Raw genomic sequence first — 24,103 nt, forward strand, 5'->3', positions numbered from 1 at the left:
GGGGGTCTAGCAGCCCCACGTGCAGGGGTAGAAATGTCTAAAGGAATAGTGTCTGACAAATCCTGGGTGCCTGCTTCTGTAGCAGTAAATTCAGTAGCAGATTCAGCCATGCTCTGTGAGGCCTCGGCTATCGGAGGCATGCTTTCGGCCAAAGGAAGAACCGGGGGATCGGTTTCAGCCGAAACCGAGACACTCGCGGTTGGCCTAACCGCAGTTTCAGCCGAAACCGCAGGCCGCGAGTGTCGGTCCTTTTCCTTGCGTTTTTTAGCTAATTGAGTAGTCGGAGTCTCCGACGGCATTTTGTATGCAAAAGCGGGACCAAAAAACTCCTTTGCAAACTCCGACCGACGTCTAAGTGTCCGTCGGTTGAAGGAAGCACAGGCTAGACAAGCTGATACGTCGTGGTCTGGGCCTAAGCAAGGAAGGCAGTAAGAGTGGAAATCCTTATGAGGTATTTGTTTCCCACAATTTAAACAATTATTTACTTTTTCTGACATCGGCTGAGGCAAGAAAGAGTCCCCAACGGGGTACTTAGCTTTTTATAAGTCTTCGGTAGTAGAAATCTCTGGATCTGACCGACCGGCACTTGCGAACAGCTTCTGCTTCGGGCACCGCGCGGCAAGAAAGATTGAGGAAAATGGAGTTGGCTGATGCCTTTATACCCAATAAACAGCAGCTATGACGTAGGGTGAAGTGCGACATCAGCCGAGGCCAGACCCAGACTTTGGAATCCGGCCGACCGAAGGGCTGCCTGAGGCAGGACAACCCATATGTTAGGACTGCAGATGCATCCTTGAAGGACATCCTCTTTCTGGGAACCTCATCAGTGAGGGCTTCTGGTAAAGTCTCAGTAGAGCAGGGGTCACCCAATGGAGGTACCTGAGGCTCTGGGTCTCAACGCTTGACAGGAACCTGTGATGTAGAGACAAAACTCGGCACTTTAGGGTAGGAAGAGGAGGGACGTATGTGCGTGTCTTAGATGACATAACCCTACTCATGGCATCGAAGGCACTGCTGCTTCGACCCAAGGAAGCCACCAGTTCAGAGGAAGACAGCAGCCTCCCCGGCGCAGAGACAGCGGGCTCTAAACCACAGGATGGAGCCGAACTCATCTGCGCCGAAGCCCCAAGAGGTGGGGTCAGAACTGACACATCGGTGAGACTCTTCCCCCTGGAGCCGACGAGAGTGTGCCAGCTTCGAGACTCTTCCAACGGAACCGAAAAGGTCAGGGTTGACTGAGCCGAAGGCACTGGGACAAGCCTTGGCTCGGAAAGCTCCACAATAATGAGATCCTCCTCCTCCCCATGCTCCGAAGTCCCTGCTCGGCTCAGAGGAGGAGTAGTAGTCACAGCCAGTGGGACAGTCTCAGGCTTCAAACCAAGTTGGGACAACGCAGATAGTAATTTAGCCAATGCCAAGTTCTCTAATCGACATTGGAAAGAGTCCTCAACAAATGAGTCAAAGAAACCGAAAATGCCACAGATTGAAAGATTGGAGACTTCAGAGTTTCGGAGACCAGCTCAGACACATCTGTTCGGTGTACGGCTCCCAGGACTGCAGAGCCGATGACCACGTCCTAACAGAAAGGTTTGGAGCCGATAACCTGGGCTCCAAGGACACCTTCGAGGACTTCGACCCCTTCGAGGACTTGGAGGTCTGGTCAGCCTTATCCAGGGAATCTTGAAAGTCAGGCTTCAACAAGTCTCTATCTACTAACTTCCTTCGCCGTTCTAATAAGACCCTACTGCTGAAATAGTGGCAGATCGAGCAATCTTCTTGGAGGTGTACAGGCCCCAAACAATAAACACAATTACCGTGTCCATCAGTAATGGACATCTGTCCACAATTGCACTTCTTGAAACCAGACCTTTGCTTTTCCTTCTGATCCGCCATGTTATACAAACAGAAGTTATCAGTGCCCTGATCGACTTTGATTACAAGTGCACAGAAGCAACAGTAATCAGCACAAACCATACAAAGATAAAACATCCCTGCACAACCAGGGATAAAAAAAAAGTTAGTATTTCACACACACTATATATAGATATATTTCTATAAAACAAGGATTGAACACACCCACACACTAACTGCTAAAACTATGTTGGATTTAAGAGGGATAGGGTAGCAAAAGCAATCCCGAGTTGATAGATCCCTGTAAAACTAGGTATAATAGTAATTTAAATGTAACACTCTGTATTTTACAAAGAAAGAACAGTAATTTTAAATGCAAACTGTTTTCACAAAGAAAAAAAAACAGCCAGAGGCTTAGAGCAAACCACTCTGTAAATAATGTGGAGTTACAAAATAACAAAAATAACGGCTGCCTGTAAACAATATAAAAGAATGCTGTTTGCCTTTCGTTTTTTTCCTGGTAAGGGGTCGCCACAGCGGAACTCTGGTCCGCTAATGACTGGCAGTAGATTTTTTACGAAACGCTGAGGTGCCAGCTCGACGCTAACCCTCAACGAAGTCATGCCCATTTACGAACACGTCTTTCGAATGCTACCCAACCGTGGGGAGGACATGCAGACTCCACACAGAAGGCACTCCCAAGTCAAGTAGAGAATCGAACGGGAGAACCTCTTGCCGGAGGTAACAATGCTACCGCTGTACCACCGCGGAATGATATAAAAAGAAGGTACTGTTTACTATCTAAATTTCAAATTTTTTTAAAGAGAAACACTTCCAAAAAGTTCAAAAGATAAAGAAATAAAGTTCTACTGGCCAGAGCTCTCCGTAGACCTTGCGATCAGTTGCAGCAGTATACTAGATCTGGGGTAGGACAGACAGTGTCATGGGATAGGGGCTTGGCCTCGAGCTATTCTGAGATCTTTAACTAGTAAAGCGTCTGACTTGGAGCAGATGGCTCGGCTCCGAACCCACGTTTAAGAATAAACAGCGAGATTGAACAACTTCACATTAAAAGTTATGACCTCAACATAACTATGTACCTGCGTTATCTATTTTCATCCTTCCTCAACTGATGGGTCTCAAATCGGATTTCGGCCACCTGCATCCACAGCTCGAGCTCCTCCCCTTACTCATAGCCCTTCTCACTAATAGAATAACTTCAGATCAAGTTTGTACACACACAGCTGAGTAAAGGGATGGCAAACAGCAATCATACAGAAAGAATAATATGTTACAGAACAGCTATACAAGTAGGAAAGACAAAGAGAAAGGATCTGGAGCTCATCAATCAGTCAAGCAACACATTATCCCTCAAGCTGAACTAGAGGTCTTGGGAATTAAAAAAAAAATGTGTAACAGGAGGAGGATGGAGGAAGCGAGTTTGAGAAAGGATAAAAACAGACAACACAGATGCAAAGTTATGGGGAGTATGCAACTTTTATATCCCATGTCATCTTTTTCATCCATTTCTCAACTGATGGGCCAGAGTCCCCAGTTAGAGAAATCCAGGGTGGTCCACAAGGAAGAATATTCAGGAGCACAGTGGAGCCAAACACTGCTGTAGTCCTCGCCAAGATGTCCAATTTGTAGTAAGCAATGAAGGTATGCAAGTGTGACCAAGTGGCAGCTCTGCAAATGTCATTTTTGGAAACTTTAGACCAGAAAGCAGAGGATGTCGCCACAGATCTGGAATTGTTGGTACATTTTCGTTGTATACAAAGGAAATGCAGTGAGTAAGCCACTTGGCTAAAATCACCGTTGAGACAGATTTCCCCACATTTGCTTTGGAAAAGGAAATAAACAGCTTGTCTGATTCTCCAAAATATTTTGTTCTGTGGATAAAGCATCGAAGTTGCCTATGCACATCTAATAGGTGAAGAATGTCCTTTCTCCTTAATTGGAACATGTGGAAACAAAACAAGTTTGATCGACTGATTCATAGCCGTTTCTGAGGCTACCTTAGGTGCAAAGGAAAGATTCACATGGAGAAAAACCCTGCCCCTTGTGAAAAAAACTAGATATGATGACTTAAATGAGAGGGCCTTGTGTTCTGATACTTGGCTGGCTGAAGTAACTGGTACCAGAAAAATAGTTTTCAAAGACAAACTTCAAGTCTGCAGTGTCAGCTGTTTCAAATGGAGGTAGCGTAAAGGCTTGTAGGAAAATATTTAGATCCCTTGATGGAGTAGGATCTTTGATTGGAGGGGGGGGGGGTCAGAGTAGGAAAGAACATTTAAAAAAGGTTTTACATGATCTAGACGAGGCCAAAGACGATTATGTCCTACATGAAAATTGGAAATTGCTGGGAGTTGAATCTTTATGGATGAATAACTAGAACCACTGTTAAATATGGAATCAAGAAAGTCTAGAATAGCTGAAATACATCTATATATATATATATATATATATATATATATATATATATATAGATCTATATATATAGATCTATATATATATATATATATATATATATATATATATATATATATATATATATATATATATCTATATATACATACATATACAGTAATAGAAACCTGGTTTAAGGCTCCAGAGAGCACCCCAGCACTACCAGGCTACAACTCATACCATACATTTCAGCCACAAAACCTGGACCGAAATACAAAAGGCGGAGGAATATCTATATTCATCAAGGACACCCACACCTCCAGGTTCGTGGCACAGCACGATGCTTCAGAGATCATCCACGTGCAACGAACAATGGGCAAAACTGCTATTCAAATTATAGCTTGCTACAGATCACCCACCATGTCCCAGGACCCCCACTCCACATTCCTGGAAACATAAAGGTCCTACCAAACACCCTGATATTGGGTGATTTCAATAACCAAAACATTAACTGGAAGAACTACTCAAGTATAAACTCCCTTGCCCAACATTTCCTAGAATTTATAAATGCCCTGGATCAACTGGTCAACACCCCCACCAGAGGCGACAACATATTGGACCTAGTCGCCAACATGGGTGATGGGTGTTCCACATCGGAGGTCAACCCCTTGCTGGTTAGATCTGACCATAAACTAATCACTCTGGAAATCCACTCCCCCCCCCCCCCCGGTCAAAGAAACCACCGTGAAAAACTTTTCAAAAGCAAACTTCACATTACTTAAGACCGAGGTGGGAAGTTTCAAAGCCCCCATGCTGAAGGATAATGCTGTCCAAGCTGCAAAATCCTTTACTAATGCACTCTACGGGCACCTACAAGAATGCATGGATTATGCTATCCCAAACAAAACCAAGACTCACTCCTCCAAGAAAAGGAAACCAGTCTGGTGAACCCCTGCCATAAACAAGCTATACAATAGAAGGAGGAAACTAGTACAGAAGAGTAAAATCCCAAGAAGGGAAGACATTCCTGATCAGTATCAGCAAGAAACTACGTTCCGTTAAAAGCATCCAAGGCTACTTCAAAAGAAAAATTGCCATGGACTCCAAAGATAACCACAAGACATTATTTAGCTATGTCAAGAATCTAAGTGGCAATTCTCAGATCTGTGCGGAGTTAGTGCGGAATGGCACAAAATACACTGAACTGACCGATATAGCCAACATCCTGGCAGATAGGTTCAGTGCAAACTTCACCCCCCTCTCACCCCCAAAAAAGCCCATAACTATACCAGAAGAATGTAGTGCCCCTGAAATCACACACACTCAGGTTAAATCAGCCCTCTCCAAAGCCAAAAACACAGCATCAATGGGACCGGACGGTGTCCCAGGCTGCATCCTACAAGAGTTCAAAGATGACTTAACCCCTCACCTAAACACATTGTTTAAACTCAGCCTCTCCACAGGCTACGTGCCCACAGAGTGGCGCACAGCAACGGTTATTCCACTCCACAAAAGTGGAGCCACAACAGACCCAGGGAACTATTTTCTTATAAGCCTGACTAGCTTGGTCTGCAAAGCTATGGAGCGCATCATCATGGATCTCATCAACAGAGACATAGGAAACCTCCAAACACTGGACCCTACCCAGTTCGGCTTTGTTAAGGGCAGATCATGCCTCCTAAACCTGGTGGACTTCTTTGAGACAGTTACCAAGGCTATAGATGAGGGAAAGGTGGTCCACAGTGCTTACCTAGACCTCGCAAAGGCCTTCAACAACATTCCCCACTCAGGTATTATAGACAAACTCACGAGCCTGAACATAAACCCCTACGTCACCAGATGGGTTGTCAACTGGCTCACGGACAGAACTCACATGGTAAGAGTTGCGGGAGCTAGGTCTGACTCTAAACCGGTTACAAGCGGCGTTCCCCAGGGCTCAGTCCTAGGACTCCCTCCTGTTCAGCATATACTTCTCAGAGGTACAGGCAAGCACAGGAGGACTATGGCTGACCATGTTCACAGACGACTGCAAACTAGGGGCTATAACTGACTCTCCGGACTGACGCAGACATCCTCTAAAAGAGTCTCACTGAGACAGATACCTGGTGTTCAAACCATGGCCTCAAGCTAAATGCCAAAAAGTGCATAGTCATCCCCTTTGGAAAAAACAAAGTACCCACAAACTACCACATAGGTGGTAGCCCCCTAAATACGGAAGATGTAATAAAGGATCTGGGGACTCAAGTAGATAGTAACCTCTCCTTTGATAAATCACATTGCCAAAGTGGCTAGAAAATCCTTCTATGTGGCCCATCTAATCACAAAAGGGTTTGCATCCAGATCAAGAGGTCATTGGGCCCCTCTATGCATCACTCATCAGACCCATCATAGAGTACAATGCCCCATTTGGGATGTACCTTACAAGACACCTGCAACAAGTGGAAAGACCACAGAAGTTCCTCACCAAGAGGATCACTGACCTCAAGCAGATGCCCTATGCAGCTCGACTGAAGAAACTCCAGCTGTACTCGGTTGCATACCGCCTACTCAGAGATGATCTCTGCCTGACATACAAGGCCAATATCCAACCCAGAATTGATAGACATGCTCCACCTAAAGAAAACCATATCCCCTAGAGCCACACACTCCAGGGATCTAAACCTCACCACAACAATAAATAGGACGTGCTGGAGGGATAGATTCCTGTCCCAGAGACTTCCCATGCTCTGGAACAAGATTCCAATCTACATTAGGCAGAGCTCCTCGCTAACCCTCTTCAAGGGAAACCTTGACGAGTGTATGGGAAACAGGAAAGCTTACCCCAGGGATCACTTCAATGGCTCTGCTGGACAGAGGCACAGGGAACTAATATAAGGGGGCGGCGAAAGCCAACACATTCTGGCTAGGCTTATAAATGCCTTCAGGCAGATAGCCTAGTACCTACCTATGAACCCATGGGTTTGTCTCTCTGGGCAGCCAAATGTGAGAATCTTTTCCATTTACTCTTACAAATCCTTCTCATAGAATCTTTCTGAGAAGATATAAAGGCGAGCCTGACTGAAGGTGAAAATATGGATAGTCTGGCCATCAATTGAAGTGGAAAAATTACGGTCAGTTTCAGGGTGTGAATGACTGGATGAGCTATTCCTAATGGATGAGACAGAAGATCCTGGGTTGGATCTAACACCCAAGGGGGGGGGGGGGTGTACAAGATGAGTTCACAGAAATGAGAGCTACACTTGTTGAGGCCAGAAAGGAGCAATGAGGATTACTTTGCACTTCTGGTACAATGCTTTCTACATGAATTTTGGGATTAAAGAAACATGAGGAAAAGCGAACAGGAGTCCCAAGGGCCAATCATGAATTAGACAGTCTCTCAGTGACTCCTCTTCCAGGGGATCAGGGTGAAGTACCTGCTGCACTTGGAGTCGAGTGGGGAAGCAAAATCGCAGCACGGCTGGCCCACTGATGAAAATAGATTCCGCCACTAGAGGACTGAAGAACCACTTGTAAGGTAGTAATATGGACCTACTCAATTTGTCTGCTAGTCTGCTTGTCTTCTGCAGACATGGACCCAGAGAGGGCAGTGGAAAAAGTACAGTTTTGTACCTACCATAAATGTAGATGTCCGAACTGGATAGCATCTGCAGTCATAACAAGTGGGTTGTCCTGTCGTCAGGCAGCCCTGCAGTCGGCCGGATTCCAAAGTCCGGGTCCGGCTTCGGCTGATGTCGCACTCCACCCGACGTCATCTCTGTTGGTCTTCGGGTATAAAAGCATCAGCCGACGCCATTTTCCTCAGTGTTTCTTGCCCCAGATGCCAGTAGCCCTCTTGCAGGCTAAAAATTTGGATAGATGCCAATGTTTCCAAATAGATAGAGGTAAACACAGCAATAAGCATATATGTACATATATACAAACAAATACACCATAAAGACTCCCCAACAGCTAGCTATTAGGAGGGTAAACACCCTAGGAGTACCACAGAGGGAAGGAGGGAGGGTAATCCTGACTGCAGATGCTATCCAGTTCGGACATCTACATTTATGGTAGGTACAAAACTGTACTATGTCCTTCATGGATGCATCTGCAGTCATAACAAGTGGGTAGAATACCATAGCCAACTAGCCGAGGAGGATAAAAGTAGATTATGGTGTGTTTAGGATCCCTTGCAGTACAGCAGTGGCAAACCCTGCTCGGAATCTGGAATATAGAGGCAAATTATAATGCTTGGCAAATGTATGCACGGAGGTCCAAGTAGCCGCCTCAATAATGTCTTTGGTTGCCACTCCTCGTAAGAAGGCTGTGGTAGTGGCTGTTGCCCTTGTAGAATGAGGTCTTATGTTCTGTGGAATTGGTTTTCCATGGAAGGAGTAACAGTATCGTATGCAATTTCCTATCCATTTGGAGATTGTCTGTTTGGAAATAGCTTTTCCTTCCCTTCCTGTTGCATAGGCTACAAAAAGTTGGTCAGTCTTTCTGCTATTTTTTGTTCTGTCTAAGTAGTAGCGTAGCTGTCTATGTACATCCAAGGTATGCAGTATTCTTTCCCCTCTGTTTTGTGGGTTGGGAAAGAAGGTAGGTAGGTGGATTGCCTGGTTTAAAGACACTCTGGATACCACCTTGGGCATAAATGTAGGATTAGTCCTCATGGACACTCTATCTTGGTGGAAGATTAGGAAGGGTTGCACTGCCATTAAGGCCTGTAGTTCTGAAACCCTCCTTGCTGAAGTAATTGCCAGTAGGAAAGCAGTTTTCCATGACAGGTGTTGTAGGTCTGCTGTTGCTGCTGGTTCAAAGGGTGATAGTGTCAACTTTTCTAGCACAAAGTTTAAATCCCAAGCTGGTAATGGTGGTTTCCTTGGAGGTTTTACATTCTTGATTCCTCTGAGGAACTGCCTGAGCAAAGGGTGCGAAAAACAGCTGGATCAAAGCTGTATTCTGCTGAAATAGCTGATGCATGTATCTTGATCGTGGAGTAGGACAGGCCTGAATGAAGAAGTTCGCCAGATACTCCAGAATGTTAGGCATATCTATGTTTGACACATCTTTTCCTCTTTCCGTACTCCAATTGACAAACCTTTTCCATTTTCCAGCATAGTTCCTTCTTGTTGAAGGTCTGCGTGCTTCAAGAATAATGTCTTTAACTCTTTGGGAAAGTTCTGGATTAGCTGCTGCTATGTGATGTTGCATGCAGTCAGTTGCAGCGTATTTAGGTTTGGATGTATGATGCTGTAGTTGTACTGAGTTAACATCAAAGGCATCAGGTGTATTGGCCACATATTGTTCCGAGACATGCTCTTCAGTAGTGGGTACCAGTGTTGTCTTGGCCAGTTTGGAGCTATCAGGATTATCCTTGGACGTTCTTCCTTGATTTTTAGTAGTACCTTGTGTATCAAAGGAAGAGGTGGGAATGCATATGCTGTTAGGCCTTTCCAGTTGAAGGAGAGTGAGTCCACTTTCCATGCTAGTGGGTGGAATGTCCTTGTGCAGAATTTTTTGAGCTGGTGATTGAGAGGTGATGCGAATAGGTCTATCTGTGGCATTCCCCATTTCTTAGAGATGGTCTTGAAGATGTCCGGGTGCAGCTTCCATTCGTGAGCATCCGAAGTGGTTCTGCTTAATATGTCTGCTAGAGTATTGTCTTTCCCGGTACAAATATTGCCTGTAACTGAATGTTGTAGCTGAGTGCCAGGGTCCACAGCTCCAAGGTCATTCTGCATAGGGGCTATGAATGAGTGCCTCCCTGTTTGTTGATGTACCACATGACTGTGGTGTTGTCTGTCCTTATCATCAACTGGCCCTCTTTGAGAAATGGTTTGAAATTTTGGATTGCCAGTTTTACTGCCAGCATTTCTTTTAGATTGATGTGCAGGTGAAGTTGATCCTGTGTCCACAATCCTTGCACGCATTTGTCCAGCATGTGGGCCCCCATCCTAGGTCTGAAGCGTCTGTTGTGATGGTCTGGCTTGGTTGACATCTGCGAAAGGGTAGGCCTGGGTTTGACTGGCATGCCTGAGCCCACCATAGGAACTCCTGTTTTAAGCATGGAATTAGTGGGATTTCTGTTTCTAGACTGTGTCTGTGTTGGGACCATAAATTCTTTAGGTACCACTGTAGTTTCCTCATATGTAGTCTGGCAAATGGGACCAAGATTATGCATGATGCCATGAAGCCCAAGGCCTGCAGAACTTTTCTTGCTGTTAACTTGTTCAGTTTTGTTAGTGCCAAGAAGTAAAGAGGAAGTTCTTTTGTTTTTCTGTAGTCAGGAATGCCATTTGTTGTACTGTGTCCAATTCAGCCCAAGAATGTCCTTGTTTGGGATGGTATCAGCCTTGACTTTTGTAAATTGACTGTGTATCCCAGTCCTTGTAGCAAGTAAATGACCCTTTGTAAATCTGTTGTCAGCTTGCTTTTGTTGTCCCCTTGTAGCAGGCAGTCGTCCAGGTATGGGTAAATTTGAATTCCCTGTAGTCTGCAATGGCGATTACTGATGCCAGGCATTTTGTGAATACTCTGGGCAGTAGATAAGCCAAAGGGCAATGCTGAGAATTGATAGTGCTCTGATCCTGCAAGAAATCTGAGGTATCTTCTGCAGATTGGTCGAATGGGGACGTGCAGGTATGCCTCCTTGAGATCTAGAGTTACCAGCCAAGACTCCTTGCCCAGCATGGGAAGAAGTTGCTGTAGGGTCAGCATTTTGAATTTTGGGACAATGATGTATGTATTTAAGGTGGACAGGTCGAGAATTGGTCTCCAACTTTTTCCTTTCTTGGAACTAGGAATAGTCTGGAGTAGAACCCTTTCCTTGTTCTGCTGTTGGCACTCTTTCCACAGCTCTCATGTTTGCTAACTCCATTATCTGGCGTAGAGCCTCTGTTTTTGATTTGGAGGTAGATTTGGCATTCCTCTTTTGACTGGTAAAGTGTGGAAGTGAAACCGGTAACCTTGATCTATGGTTTGTAAAATCCACTTGTCTTTTGTTATGTAGTGCCAGTTCTTTGAAAATAAGGTTAACTTTCCGCCTAGAGGAGCTGCTATTTGTTCCCTGGTAGGCGGATTTAGGATTAAGTCACTGTGGTTGTGCTGATGTAGTGGCAGTGGCTGTGTCTGTGCCTCTGTTGTTACCTTGCCACTGTCGTCCTCTGTAGGCACCTCCTCTGGATTGGTTTCTGCCTCTGGAACGTCTATTCCTGCCCCTTTGAAATTTTGTGGAGTCAGGAAAGGACCAATTTTGGCAGGCCAGTTCCTGCTAAACCTTGGGGTTGAACCTGCAAGAAATCTTTAACAGTTTGAACAGATTTTGCCTTTTCTTCCATTTTCTTCATAACCTGCTGGGCAGGTGTACCAAACAAACTTGTCTTGTCCATAGGAGCATCTAGCAACTTAGCTTTAACATGATCCGGTAAAGCTTGTTCCTTTAGCCATGCATGCCTTCTTATCACTGTGCCTGTCATGGCTGATCTAAATGAAGCCTCCAGTGCATCATAGCCACATTTTAAGGAATGGTTGCTAACCTGTTGTATGTTATTTACCATCTCTAATACATATTTCTTATCAAGAGATTCATCAGTGGTTAGTTTTTAGTTAACTGATCAAGCATAAACTCTTGGTATTGTATCATGTGAAACTGACAGTTTAAAGCTCTAGCTGAGAGAGTAGCTGAAGTGTAGACCTTTTACCCCATCTGTCTAGTGACCTTGCTTCCCTTTCAGAAGGAATAGGGTTTTAGCTGTGGTCGGCTACTGCCTTGGGACCCTGGGATATAGTTTCTGGGTCTGCAAGTGGGGCCTTGTAAAGGTGGTGATGAGTATCTGGCACCCTGTAAAATCTGTCTGGTTTGGCAGGGGCTGGGGTAAAGAATCTGGAGCGGAGCAAACATCATTGAAAGCATCATCCACCACAGAGAGAACAGGAGGTATAGCTAAGGGCCTGTGCTGTGGGAGGTGCAGAAAGGTCCTAAGTCTTTTCTGGAGTCTGAAAAATCCTGTTGCTGCCATTGGAACTGTTCTCGCATGGCATGCAAGGTTTCCCCAAAGGAGAATTCTTCTGGTGGGAAGCAGCTGGAATGGATTCTTCAGCATCAGAATCTTCAAAATTGGAGAAGGGAGCCTCAGGCTGGTCAGTTATGTCTGATTCATCAGCAGAATCATCAGAAGACACTGGCTCAGGGGCTCTGCCCTAGGTCTCTTCTCTGGGGGCTGAGAGGCCCTGTCTGGGTGAGATTGAGATCCTCTAATTAAAGAAATTAAATCTTCTGCCAAAGAAAGCATTTGAGAACTAGAAGAGGGCCTGGATGTGGGGGTTTAACAGGCACTGATTTAGTAGTCTTGGCTGCTTTAGCCCTGGCGAAGGCCTTAATGGACATGGCAGCTGGAGGCCTAGCAGCACCACGTGCTGGGGTAGAGACATCCAAGGGATGGTGTCTGATAAGTCAACCACCGTAGTGGGTAAAATTTCTGAGGTCGATTCAAGAGTTGTAGCAGGGGCCTCAGTTGTAAGAATAGGTTCAGCTGTACTTTGAGCAGTTTTCTCGGTTTCGCCGAAACCGAGACACTCATGATTTGCTTTACCGTGGTTTCGGCGAAACCGCGGACCGCGAGTGTCGGTCTTTATCTTTGCGTTTTGGGGGTAGTCGGAGGATCCGGCGGCATAATGTACGCAAAATCAGAACCGAAAAACTGTTCTGCAAACTCCGACCGGCGCCTAAGCGTTGTCGGTTGAAAGAGGCACAGGCGAACAGGCTGCTACGTCGTGGGCTGGGCCTAAACAAGGCAGACAGTAAGAGTGGAAATCTTTATGAGGTATTTGTTTCCCACAGGTTAAACAATTGTTAACTTTTTCTGACATCGGCTGAGGCAAGAAAGAGTCCCCAACGGGGTACTTAGCTTTAGAAGTCTTCGAAGTAGTATTCGGTAGAAGTAATCTCTGGATCCGACCGACCGGCACTTGCGAACAGCTTCTGCTTGAGCCACGCGGCAAGAAAGACTGGGGAAAATGGCGTCGGCTGATGCTTTTATACCCGAAGACCAACAGAGATGATGTCGGGTGGAGTGCGACATAAGCCGGACCCGGATTTTGGAATCCGGCCGACTGCAGGGCTGCCTGACGACAGGACAACCCACTTGTTATGACTGCAGATGCATCCATGAAGGACATCTCACTGATCAAGTCCCTCTGAAATCTTGTGACATGTGCCAAATAATTCAGGGATCTAAGGGCAGCAGTAACTGATGTATACAATTAATTCCCAAACCTGTCCAATGTCCTTAACTCTTTGTTGTGGGATGGACAGTAGAACAGTGCTCTGAAAGTTTTTCTTGGTGGCTACTGCTACCATCACAGCATCTACTGGGGGCCCTAGTTGCACTTGGCCTGATCCTTAGAGGTGCAACCCTTGTTGTACTTTGGTCTGATCCTTAGGTGCAACAAAGTATATATCAGGTCTTTTGGGACTGGTTTCATAACATCTGGATCTTTCCATGCCCGGCAGGAGAGGAGGTTCATCATTCGTCAACCAGGGTGACTACTCAGGATGTAATTGAGCCAGCCCCGAAAGCCTCAAGAAATACAGACCCCTCTTGAGAAAGGAGGCCAGAGGACCAACCACCTTTCTCTCTCAAAATCCTGAGTATTTCATTGAAGGAGATGTCCTCTAGGGGTGATCTGAGGTACCCTTCCACTTCATAGAAGTCAGTGTCTTCTGTGATGGATTCCTGTGAAGAATCCGCCTCCTCATGCACCTGTGCTACTGAGGGGGATCTCTGGTGGAGTGCTCCACTGAGAAGTCGCACGTGCGATCTGACTCATGAATTAGGACTGTTGAGACTGGTGCGGGGTAGCTGCCCCAATGTGAGAGGATGTATAAGCTCAGACCACAGCAAACAGTTGTAAAAGAGGTGGACCGGGGGGGGGGGGGGAAGCATGTCTTATCTGCAGAAGCAAGAACTGCCCTGGCAGAAACTGAAGACAGCTGTCCAGGATGGCTCAGAGCATCACTATGTCTCTGTCTTGAGGCAGAAATCAGAGCCGAACTGTCCAGCACTGAGACTCTGAGATCACTCCAGCTCTGACAAGGGTAGAGTTGAATGGATCAGAGACATCATCAGAGTTGAAGGCCAAGCCATCAGATCCAACAGACTCAGGATTCTCAGGTTCACTTGTTCTGAAATCAAAGGTCAGATCAGAGTAGGAGTCAGCAACTGGGTAGGGTTTATGGCAAGCTCATGGGTCAGATAAGAGCTGGAGCTAGTATAACTCCCAACTGAATCTGGTCCCGGAGAAACTTCCTCAGCAGCTTTGGTTAGTCTCCTAGATAACCTGAGACACAAGAAGATGGAAAGTGGCCTGGAACAACTTCTAAGAGTCTCTTGGAGGAAGAGTGAGTGGATCAGAGAAGTGGCTGGACCCAGGGCAAAAGAGGAAGACTGGTGACTTGGAGACTTGGAAGTTGTCAGATACAATGGACCTGATAGCTTAGAAACAACTTCTACTGGAGATGAGCCTGAGACTGCAGATAAGTGAAAAAGAAGTTGTCTTACCATAACGTTCCAACTGAGTTGTTGATCTTCTTCCAGTCATCACTGATGGGTTCGGTTCTGAGCCCTTGGAACAGAGTCGGCTTTATACCAAGCTCCAGTGCACCAAAAACTCTCGAGCTAAGCTGCTACCCACAATGCCCTTCACTCAGTTACCTCAGATAGAGTTTGCATGAAACATATACAAGAAACAAAGTCAAGAGGCCATCTCTGCACAGAAATCCTGAAACACCACAAAGACCCAGAAGATCCACCAGGAGCCTTCGGTGGGGGGCCGGTGATGGGACAGAATCCAGAGCTACTTGGAGAACCTGGGTGGCCCTTATGGAAGAACATTGCTGAGAACCATTGAGCCAAAGGCTGCTCATCCCCTGGAGATCAGATCTGATTTGTAATGCTTGATGAAGGTATGGGGTTTAGCCCAAATGGCTGCTGCACAGATGTCATCCATGGAGGCCCTGGAGTGAAAGGTAACAGACGCTGCGATAGCCCTAGTTGAGTGAGCTTCGATTTGATCAGGCTTAGGTTAATTTGTAAGCGAATATGAGAAAATAATGCAATCCCGAGCCATTTTGACAAAGTAACTTTAGATACTGCACACTCCATTCTAGAACCAGAAAAGGAAATGAAAAGTTGGTCCGACTTGTGAAAGGACTTTGTTCTGTCCAAGTAGAAACGTAGTTGTCTATGAACATCCAATGAATGCAGGCAGTATTCTCCCTTGTTTGAATCTGGAAAGAATACAGGGAGTTCAATGGACTGGTTAATAGAGAAGTCGGAAACCACCTTGGGGAGAAAGGATGGATTAGTACGAAGGGATACTGTGCCCTTAGGGAAGATCAGATAGGGGCTCTTGATGCATAAGGCTTGCAACTCAGGTATTCATCTGGCTGAAGTGACCTTAACCAAAAACAAGGATTTCCATGACAGGAATTTTAGATCACATGTTGCAGCAGGTTCAAAAGGGGGTAGAGAGAGGGACTGGAGAACCTGGGAGAGATTCCATGCCTCCAGCGGCTGTCTGATAGGAGGTTTGCTATGGAAAATTCCCTTGAGGAAGCGCTTGCAAAGTGAGGAGGAAATAAGCAGGACTCCATCCGAACCATCATGGAAGTTGGAAATAGCTGCTAAATGGACTCTAATGGTGGAAGCTGATGCACCATTGTCAAACAACTCAGAAAGATAGTGAAGAATAGTAGCTACAGGAGTTGAAAATGGATTTAGCATCCGAATATGTGACCAGATAGAGAATTTTTTCCATTTGTCCCTGTAAAGTTTTCTGGTGGATGGTTTATGGGAGGCCAGAATAATATCACGGACAGATGAGGCGAGGGTTTCCTGCCTGGCAACTAACGGAAGTGGAGAAGCCAAGCCATCAGCTTGAGAGTGGATAGATTCGGTGGAGTCAGCCCTTGTGGGTGAGATATGAGGTCCTGACAAGTGTCAGGATCTAAGGAGGTTGTAACAGGTGAGGTCAGAGGAAGGAAGCCACACTTGACGAGGCCAGAAAGGGACAATGAGGATCACTTTGCTTCACAACCGAATAGCTTTCCTTAAAAAAAGGGGGATCAGCGGTATCGGAGGATAAGCATAAAGGAGACCTGCAGGCCAATAGTGAGTCAAAGCATCTCTCTGTGACTCCCCGTGAGGGGGGAAAACAGGACAAAGTAGCTGCTGCATTTTGTGTTTGAGGGGGAGGCGAAAAGGTCACAGCATGGCTGGCCCCAACAGCTGAAGATTTCTGCCGTCATGCTCAGATTGAGAGACCACTCGTGAGGACGGAGAATGCATCTGCTCAGCTTGTCCGCAATCACGTTGGAGCTCCCCGGGATATGTGTTGCGATCAGAAAGCGGTTCAAAGCCATCGCTCAATGCCAGATTCTCATGGCCTTGCGACATAGGGGATAGGATTTGGTCCCTCCCTGTTTATGTACCAGACAACGGACATGTTGTCCGACTGGATAGCAATCATTCCTGATGGAAGGAGCGGATGGAATGCTTGCAACTCCTATACCACCGCTCTTAACTCCAGGACATCAATATGCAAGTTGACCTCTATGCTGGACCTTGTGCCTTAGACTGACTTTCCCTGGAAGTGGCTCCCCCACCCTATCAGGGAAGCGTCCGTGGTCACCGTGGCACTAGACTGGGAAGCCTGGAAGGGACAACACTAAAGATTTGCGTCTGTACTCATCCACCAGAGGAGATCTTGTGTGCAGGAGTTGGTGATGAGAATCTAAGAGCACAAGGGATGATGACTGGATATCCACTGGGACAGAAGGAGCCATTGTAGTAGTCTCATATGTAATCTGGCAAGGAGAACAATTGGGATGGCTGCCGCCATAGACCCCACAGCCTGAAGAACTTCCTTTGTAGACACCTTCCTTCGGCAGAGTAACACTTGTACTTGTGCCCTTAATCTCTGAAGTCTGTGAGGGGGAAGAGAGACCAGACTTGTCCAAGTGTTGAATACTGCCCTTATAAATTCCAATTGTTGTGTAGGCTCAATATTGGATTTTTCCCAGAGAACGGTGATGCCCAGCAACTCCGCTAGTGCTAGAGTGTAGCGGAGAGCCCTGACTAGGAGGTGCTTGGTGGGGGTGGAGAAGAGCCAATCATCTAAATACGGAAACACCTGGAACCTTTGAAGTCTCAGATGAGCTGTCACCACTGCTAGGCATTTTGTGAACACTCTGGGGGCCGTCGAGAGACCGAATGGCAGAGCTCTATATTGGTAATGATTGGCTCCCAGACAAAAGCGAAGGAGACTCCTGGAGCGTTTGTCCATTTTGATGCGGTAATACACATCCCAGAGGTCTATCTAGCACATCCACACACCCTCCAGAAGAAATGGGAGGATGGATTGAATCATGACCGTGTGGAACTTGGTCTGAACCGCTGATTTGTTTGGCTGCTGAGATCCAAAATGGGCCTCCAATCCCCGGTCTTTTCTGGCACCAAAAAGAATATTGAGTAAAAACTGGATCCGCACTTGTCTGGGGGGGGACCTGCTGGATGACTCGTTTTTGACATAGCTTTCTTATCTCTGAAGTTCCCTCCTCCCTTTGATTGGGTGGAACATCGGGAAGGGATTTCGGAGGTCTTGGGTAAGGGATTAGGGGGATGTGATAACCTCTGGAAATTATTTTCTGCACTCACTGATCGTTTGTAATATAGTGCCAGGCAGCTTGGTGCAGAGAGAAACGAGCCCAGACTGCTTCCAGAGGAAAGCAATCGGGCAGCGCTTCAGGAGCGCTGATATGGTTGTCCCGAGAAAGAATCACTGGAGTCCTGATTTTGGGAACCTTCTGGAAAAGAAGCGCCAAGGTTTGGAAAAATGTAGATCCATGGCAGACAAGGTCTTCCCGTCCTGCTTGCACCTGGCTAATGTGTCCTTGACCTTAAAACCGAACAGAGCTGATGGTTCGAAAGGGGCATTTAAAAAGGAAGCCTTGAAGGAGTCCTCAAGGTCACAAATGTGCATCCAGGTGTAGTGTCTCTTAACTACGCCTGCAACCGCAGCTCCAGCTGCCCCTTCGGTTGAGTGGGACAGCAACCTCATGGATGAGTTGGAAATTGACTCTAGGGTGGCAAGCTGGGAAGCAACATTATCACATGTCCCGTCCGAAACTTGACCAGCGAGGGTTCCAGAAAGCTCTGTGATGAGATTTCTCTGGAGCCTCGTAAAATGTGACAAAAAGTTCAGAGACCTGACAGCAAAGGTCGCCGAAGCAAAAACTCACTTCCCTAACCTGTCCACCGCCCGGGACTCTCTGTTGGGTAGGTGGACAGCAGGACATTCCTCCGCAAGGTCCTTTTTGGTGGCCACCATAGTGTCTACTGGCAAACCTTTAGACCAATGGGGCTGGTCCTCTGGAGGGGAAAGTATCTTATCTGATCTCTGGGGAATGGCCTCAATGGTACTGGGATTCTTCCATGCCCGCTGCACGATGAGCTTGACTAACTCATCAGCAGGGGGGTCACCGAAGTAGGGGGCCGAGAGCGGAAGGCCTGCAGGAATACGGATTCCTCAGAGGAAGGGTTGTAGAGCTTTCAGTCACCCCTCCGCCTCAAAATTTCCAGGATGTCTCCAAATGAGACATCATCAGGGGGTGACTGTGGGGACCCTTCCCCATCATCGTAGTCCATATCTTCAGTGAGGGACTCCTATGGGGAGTCCATGTGTTTCCACTTACATGCCCGTTTCCAAGGGGGTTCTTTGATGAGAGCATCCGAAGAAGACTCAGAAAGGGAAATACCCTGTACAGGGGTTTCCTGGGTCTTGTGCTATCAGTGTCCTGGGTGGGGCCTTTGATAGTTGCAGCTCAGAGGGGAAAGGGTGGTAGGTCCGACGTAGGAGGATTGCTCGAAGCAAGCACCCTCACCATCACATGGAAGGCAGGCCCGCCTGAAGAAGAATGGGAGCCCGGAACCAAAGAAGACAATTTCGGAACGGGAGTCAAATCTCACTCCACACGGTCCGCTCCTGGAGACAGAGCCTCATGCAAAACCGGGGCAGGCTTCACCTTCGGACCCAAAGACGAAATCGGTGAAACAACCGGAGCCGTTGCCAGAACAGAGGGTTTCACCCACCCCCAAGCATGAGATTGAGGAAGGGTGGGTTCCGATGGAACACACACCCAAAGGGGCCTCGGAGCCTCAGACACGGTCATTGTCGGCGCTGTAGAAAGGGGTCCACTCGCAGACGTTGGAAATATGAGCCTCGGAGCCAAGGGGTCCAAGGAAGGAGAATACGTGGGGGTCACCGGGGCAATGGACCCAAAACCTGTAGTGGGATGGGTTCTAGGAGTTTGCAATTCCCCTGGCAGTCAGCAGCTGATCAAAGAGGCGCACCACATCCAACTCAGATAGGATCCTGGTGGACCTTACCGATGCCCCTGAGGGGGGAGTCAAGCTGGTCCAAAAAGGGGCTAAAAGCTCGTCTGGCAAATGGATCCATAGATGGGGAAGTACTGGGTCCGTGGAGTAGTGAAAATTGGCACCGAAGATTCCAGTTTAGAAACCGGTAAAAAGAGAATAATCGGAGCTGAAAACGGGCTTGGAGCCGAAGTCACAGCTGGGGTGGAGGTCAATAGTGGCTCAGAAGAGGCTGTCGGAACAGATGCTGAAGCGGAGATGGGGGATGTCAGTGCCGAGGTAGAGGCAGGCAAACTGTCCGCAGCCGAAATCACAGTGGGAGCTGTAGACGTCTGTGCCAGGACCGGCGTCGATGAGGCAATCATGGCAACTCCCGCATGAACCACCAAAGCCAAAATCGGAGCCAAGGTGGTCGGAACAGAGGAGGCGATTCTATGTTCCGAAGAAGTCCTACGGGCCCTTATGCTTATGAGGCTTGCCCCTATCACTGGCCGGTGAAGAGGGGTCAGAACGAGGATGTTTTTTGTCCACAGATGGAGGGGTTGAGACCTCAGATGCAGAAATAGCCTCAGAGAAAGTAGAAGAAAGCAGGCTTTTGAGAATTAGCTTATTACATCGTTCATTCAGCGTCCGCTGAATGAAACTAGCACAAATGTCACAGGGAGGTTCTGCCGATAAGTGCAGAACCCTCAAACAATAAACACATTCCTCATGCAGATCGCTATTAGGGAGTTTACCATTGCAAGAAGAGCAATGTTTAAACCCAGTTGTCCTTTCTTTTTAGGCATATCAACAGTAAACACCACAATGCTTTATCTAGAAAGGAAAGATAGAGAATGAAAGGAGGGAAATACCAACAATGGTATTGGGAATACCATTAGGGTAAAAAGGGCGAATACCAACAATGGTATGAGAAAAGAGATACCAGTGGGTAGAGCTAAGTTATCAATAACAGTTTGACAGGAAAGAACTCACAAATACTATAACATTTGAAAAATACAACACTTAGCTGGAGAGCTCGGTGAAACACTGCTATATGGCTGTGCAGCAAACGAGATCTGAGGTAACAGGTTAGCTCAAGAGTTTTTGATGCATGCGAGCTTAGTACAAGGCCGACTCAGTTCCAAGGACTCGGAACCAAACCCATCAGTGATGAATAGGAAGATTATTAACAAAGTACAGTTTTGTACCTACCATAAATGTAGATGTTCGAAGATCCACATTGCTGCAGTCCTAACACTTGGGTAGTCCGCTGTCCCAGTCGGCCCGAATACCAAAGTATATGGCTGACGTCGGTCAAGGCGCATTAGTCTGACGTCAGGACGTCAGGGTACAAATGCGCATGACCGACGTCATATCCTCAGTCTTTTCTTGCCCCAGATGTCAGAAGACCCTAAAAAGATAAGGCCAAAACCAAAAAATACCAAACACTCCTGCACCAAATATACATATACAATATATACAAATTTACAAGAGTATAACCCCACCCACACAACCACCCCTAAACAAAGAGGGGAAGGAGGGAGGGTAAATTGGACTGCAGCAATGTGGATCTTCGAACATCTACATTTATGGTAGGTACAAAACTGTACTATGTTCTTCATTCCACATTGCTGCAGTCCTAACACTTGGGTAGAATCCCAAAGCAGAGGTAAGGGAGGCTGGCAAATCATAAAGAAGCAGGAGCTGACAACATGCCCTGCAAAATAGCCGTGGCAAAACCAGCCCTAGATTTAGAGTAGAGAGGAAGGTGGTAATGCTTAGAGAAAGTATGCACTGAACTCCAAGTAGCTGCCTCCAAAATATCCTTAGTTGCCACCCCTTAGAAATGCTGTTGAAGTGGCAGTAGCCCTAGTGGAATGAGGCCTAATCCCAGCTGGAATCTCCTTGCCATGATGGGAATAACAAAATGCAATGCAAAACCCAATCCACTTAGAAATAGTTTGTTTTGACACAGGCTTGCCCTGAGAACTCAAAGCAAAAGAAACAAACAACTGCTGAGACTGCCTAAAATCCTTAGTCCTGCTTAAATAATAACGCAACTGCCTGTGTACATCTAAAGTGTGCAAAATCTTTTCCCCTTATTTTGGGGATCTGCATAAAAAGTAGGCAAATGAATAGTTTGGTTTAAAGCCACACTAGAAACCACCTTAGGCATAAAGGAAGGATTAGTACGTAATGATACCCTATCCTTATGGAAAATCAAAAAGGCTCAACCGCCATAAGGGCCTGCAATTCAGAAACCCTTCTTGCAGAAGTAATGGCCAACAAAAAGCAGTCTTCCATGACAAGTATTTCAACTCAGCAGTAGCCAGGCTCAAAAGGTTGTAGAGTAAGTTTCTCCAACACAAAATTGAGATCCCAAGCAGGAGTAGGAGCTCTCGTGGGGTCTTATATTCTTTGCCCTCTAAGAAATTGCTTGAACAAAGGATGAGAAAACAATGGTGGGTCACAATCATAGTGAGCTGAAATTGCTGCAGCATGAATCTTAATGGAAGAGAAAGACAAACCTTTGTCCAATAACTCAGTAAGATATTGAAGAGCCACACTCAAATTAGGCTCAGAAACCTCCAAATTCTTTGCTGCACTCCAAAATAAAAATCTCTTCCATTTTTCTCGTACACTTTCCTTGTACTAGGTCTTCTGGCTTCCATAATCACATTCAAAACTTGTTGAGGAAGTTGAGACCTGCTGTGTTTCAAAACAGAATATGCCAGGCTGTTAGATGAAGAGAGTGAAGCTTGACATTGAGTAGATGACCGTCCCTCTGAGACAATAGGTGTGGAATCCAAGGTAAAGGCCATGGAGGCTTCCTTACCAGACTCCTCAGTAATGGGTACCAGTGTTGCCGAGGCCAATCTGGAGCTATTAAAATCATCCTTGGCTTGTCTTGTCTGACCTTTAGGAGTACCTTTGGGAGAAGAGGCAGAGGTGGAAAGGCATACACATGAAGATTTTTCCAACTGAAAGAAAGTGCATCCACTTTCCAAGCTGTGTGATGAAACCTTTTCGTGCAAAACTTTGGCAGCTGGTGGTTTAGTGGAGAAGCGAACAGATATATGTCTGGAGTTCCCCATGACACTGTCAATTTCCGAAATACATGAAGATCCAGTTTCCACTCGTGGGGATCCATGATTTGCCTGCTTAACACATCTGCTAAGGAGTTCTGTGCTCCCGGCAGAAACCTTGCCTGAAGAGTTAGTTGCAAGCTGAGCGCATTCTCCCATAAAATCATTGCTTGCCTGCATAGAGGGTAAGAATGTGTTCCCCCTTGTTGTTGATGTACCACATGACAGTTGTGTTGTCTGTTAGAATCAACACCTGCCCTGGAAGAAGTAACTCCTTGAAAGCCATTAATGCAAACTGCACTGCTAACATCTCCTTCATGTTGATATGTAGATGCTGTAGTCTGGCAGGCCACTTGTCTTGTATCCACTTTCCATTCAGATGAGCTCCCCAAGCTATGTCTGAGGCATCTGTCGTTAGAATCTGACTCGCCTCTGGCCGGGTCACAGCGAGTCCCTTGTTTAGGTGACATTCCTGAGCCCACCACAAAAATTCCTTTTGAATGCAAGGTATTATTTGAATGACAGTGTCCAAATCCTGGCAGTGCTGTGTCCATACATTTTTGAGATACCATTGCAGCTTCCTCATATGCAGTTTGGCATTGGGAAGCACCAGAATACAAGATGCCATGAACCCTAAGGCTTGATGAACTAAATCTTGCAACTCTTTACACTCAATACCTTCCGCCAGAGCATCCACCTTAGACTTCAATTGTGAAAGGAGATAATTTTGATATTTTAACATGTGGAACTGGCAATTCAAAGCCCTCATGGCTAAAGTGGAAGAAGTATACACCTTCTTTCCCCATCTATCCAAAGCCCTTGCCTCTTTATCAGGAGGAATAGGATTTTTAACAACAGAAGCCTTAACACCTTTAGGCCCCTGAGAAACAGTTTCTGGGTCTGCCCTAGGACTCTTAAAAAGATACTTATGAGCTTCAGGCACCCTATAATACCTATCTGGTTTAACTGGGGCAGGAGGCAAAGAATCAGGGTTCAGGAAGCCTCTGCAAAAACATCTTCCACCACATCCAGAACAGGAGGTATAGCTAAAGGCCTGTGCTGGGGTAAAAACAAAAATTCCCTAAGCCTCTTCCTGGAATCAGAGAAATTTTGACCTTCCCATTTAAAATGCTCCCTCATGGAATGAAGAGTCTCTGAAAAAGAAAAATCCTCAGGAGGAGAAGCCGAAGGAGTAGAATCATCCACATCAGAATCAGAATAAGGAGGATAATCCTGCAAGTCTTCAGCCGAAGACTCAGAAGCCTCCGAACACTGCTCAAAACTCTCAAGCTCAGGTTCCACCCTAGGCCTCTTATCAGGAAGGGGCATAGAACCTCTAATCATAGTAATCAAATCTTC

At 46.4% G+C, this 24,103-nt stretch overlaps 1 protein-coding gene across 1 annotated transcript in view; it reads right to left on the bottom strand.

Annotated features, from left to right (window-relative positions):
* The window catches only part of MTCH2 (mitochondrial carrier 2), a 1,452,460-nt gene that overhangs the window by 355,475 nt on the left and 1,072,882 nt on the right, over window positions 1–24,103 (bottom strand). The window lies entirely within an intron of this gene.

This window comes from Protopterus annectens, chromosome 17.part0 (genome assembly GCF_019279795.1).
Source record: "Protopterus annectens isolate FY-2018-M chromosome 17.part0, PAN1.0, whole genome shotgun sequence".
Taxonomy (NCBI): domain Eukaryota; kingdom Metazoa; phylum Chordata; order Ceratodontiformes; family Protopteridae; genus Protopterus; species Protopterus annectens.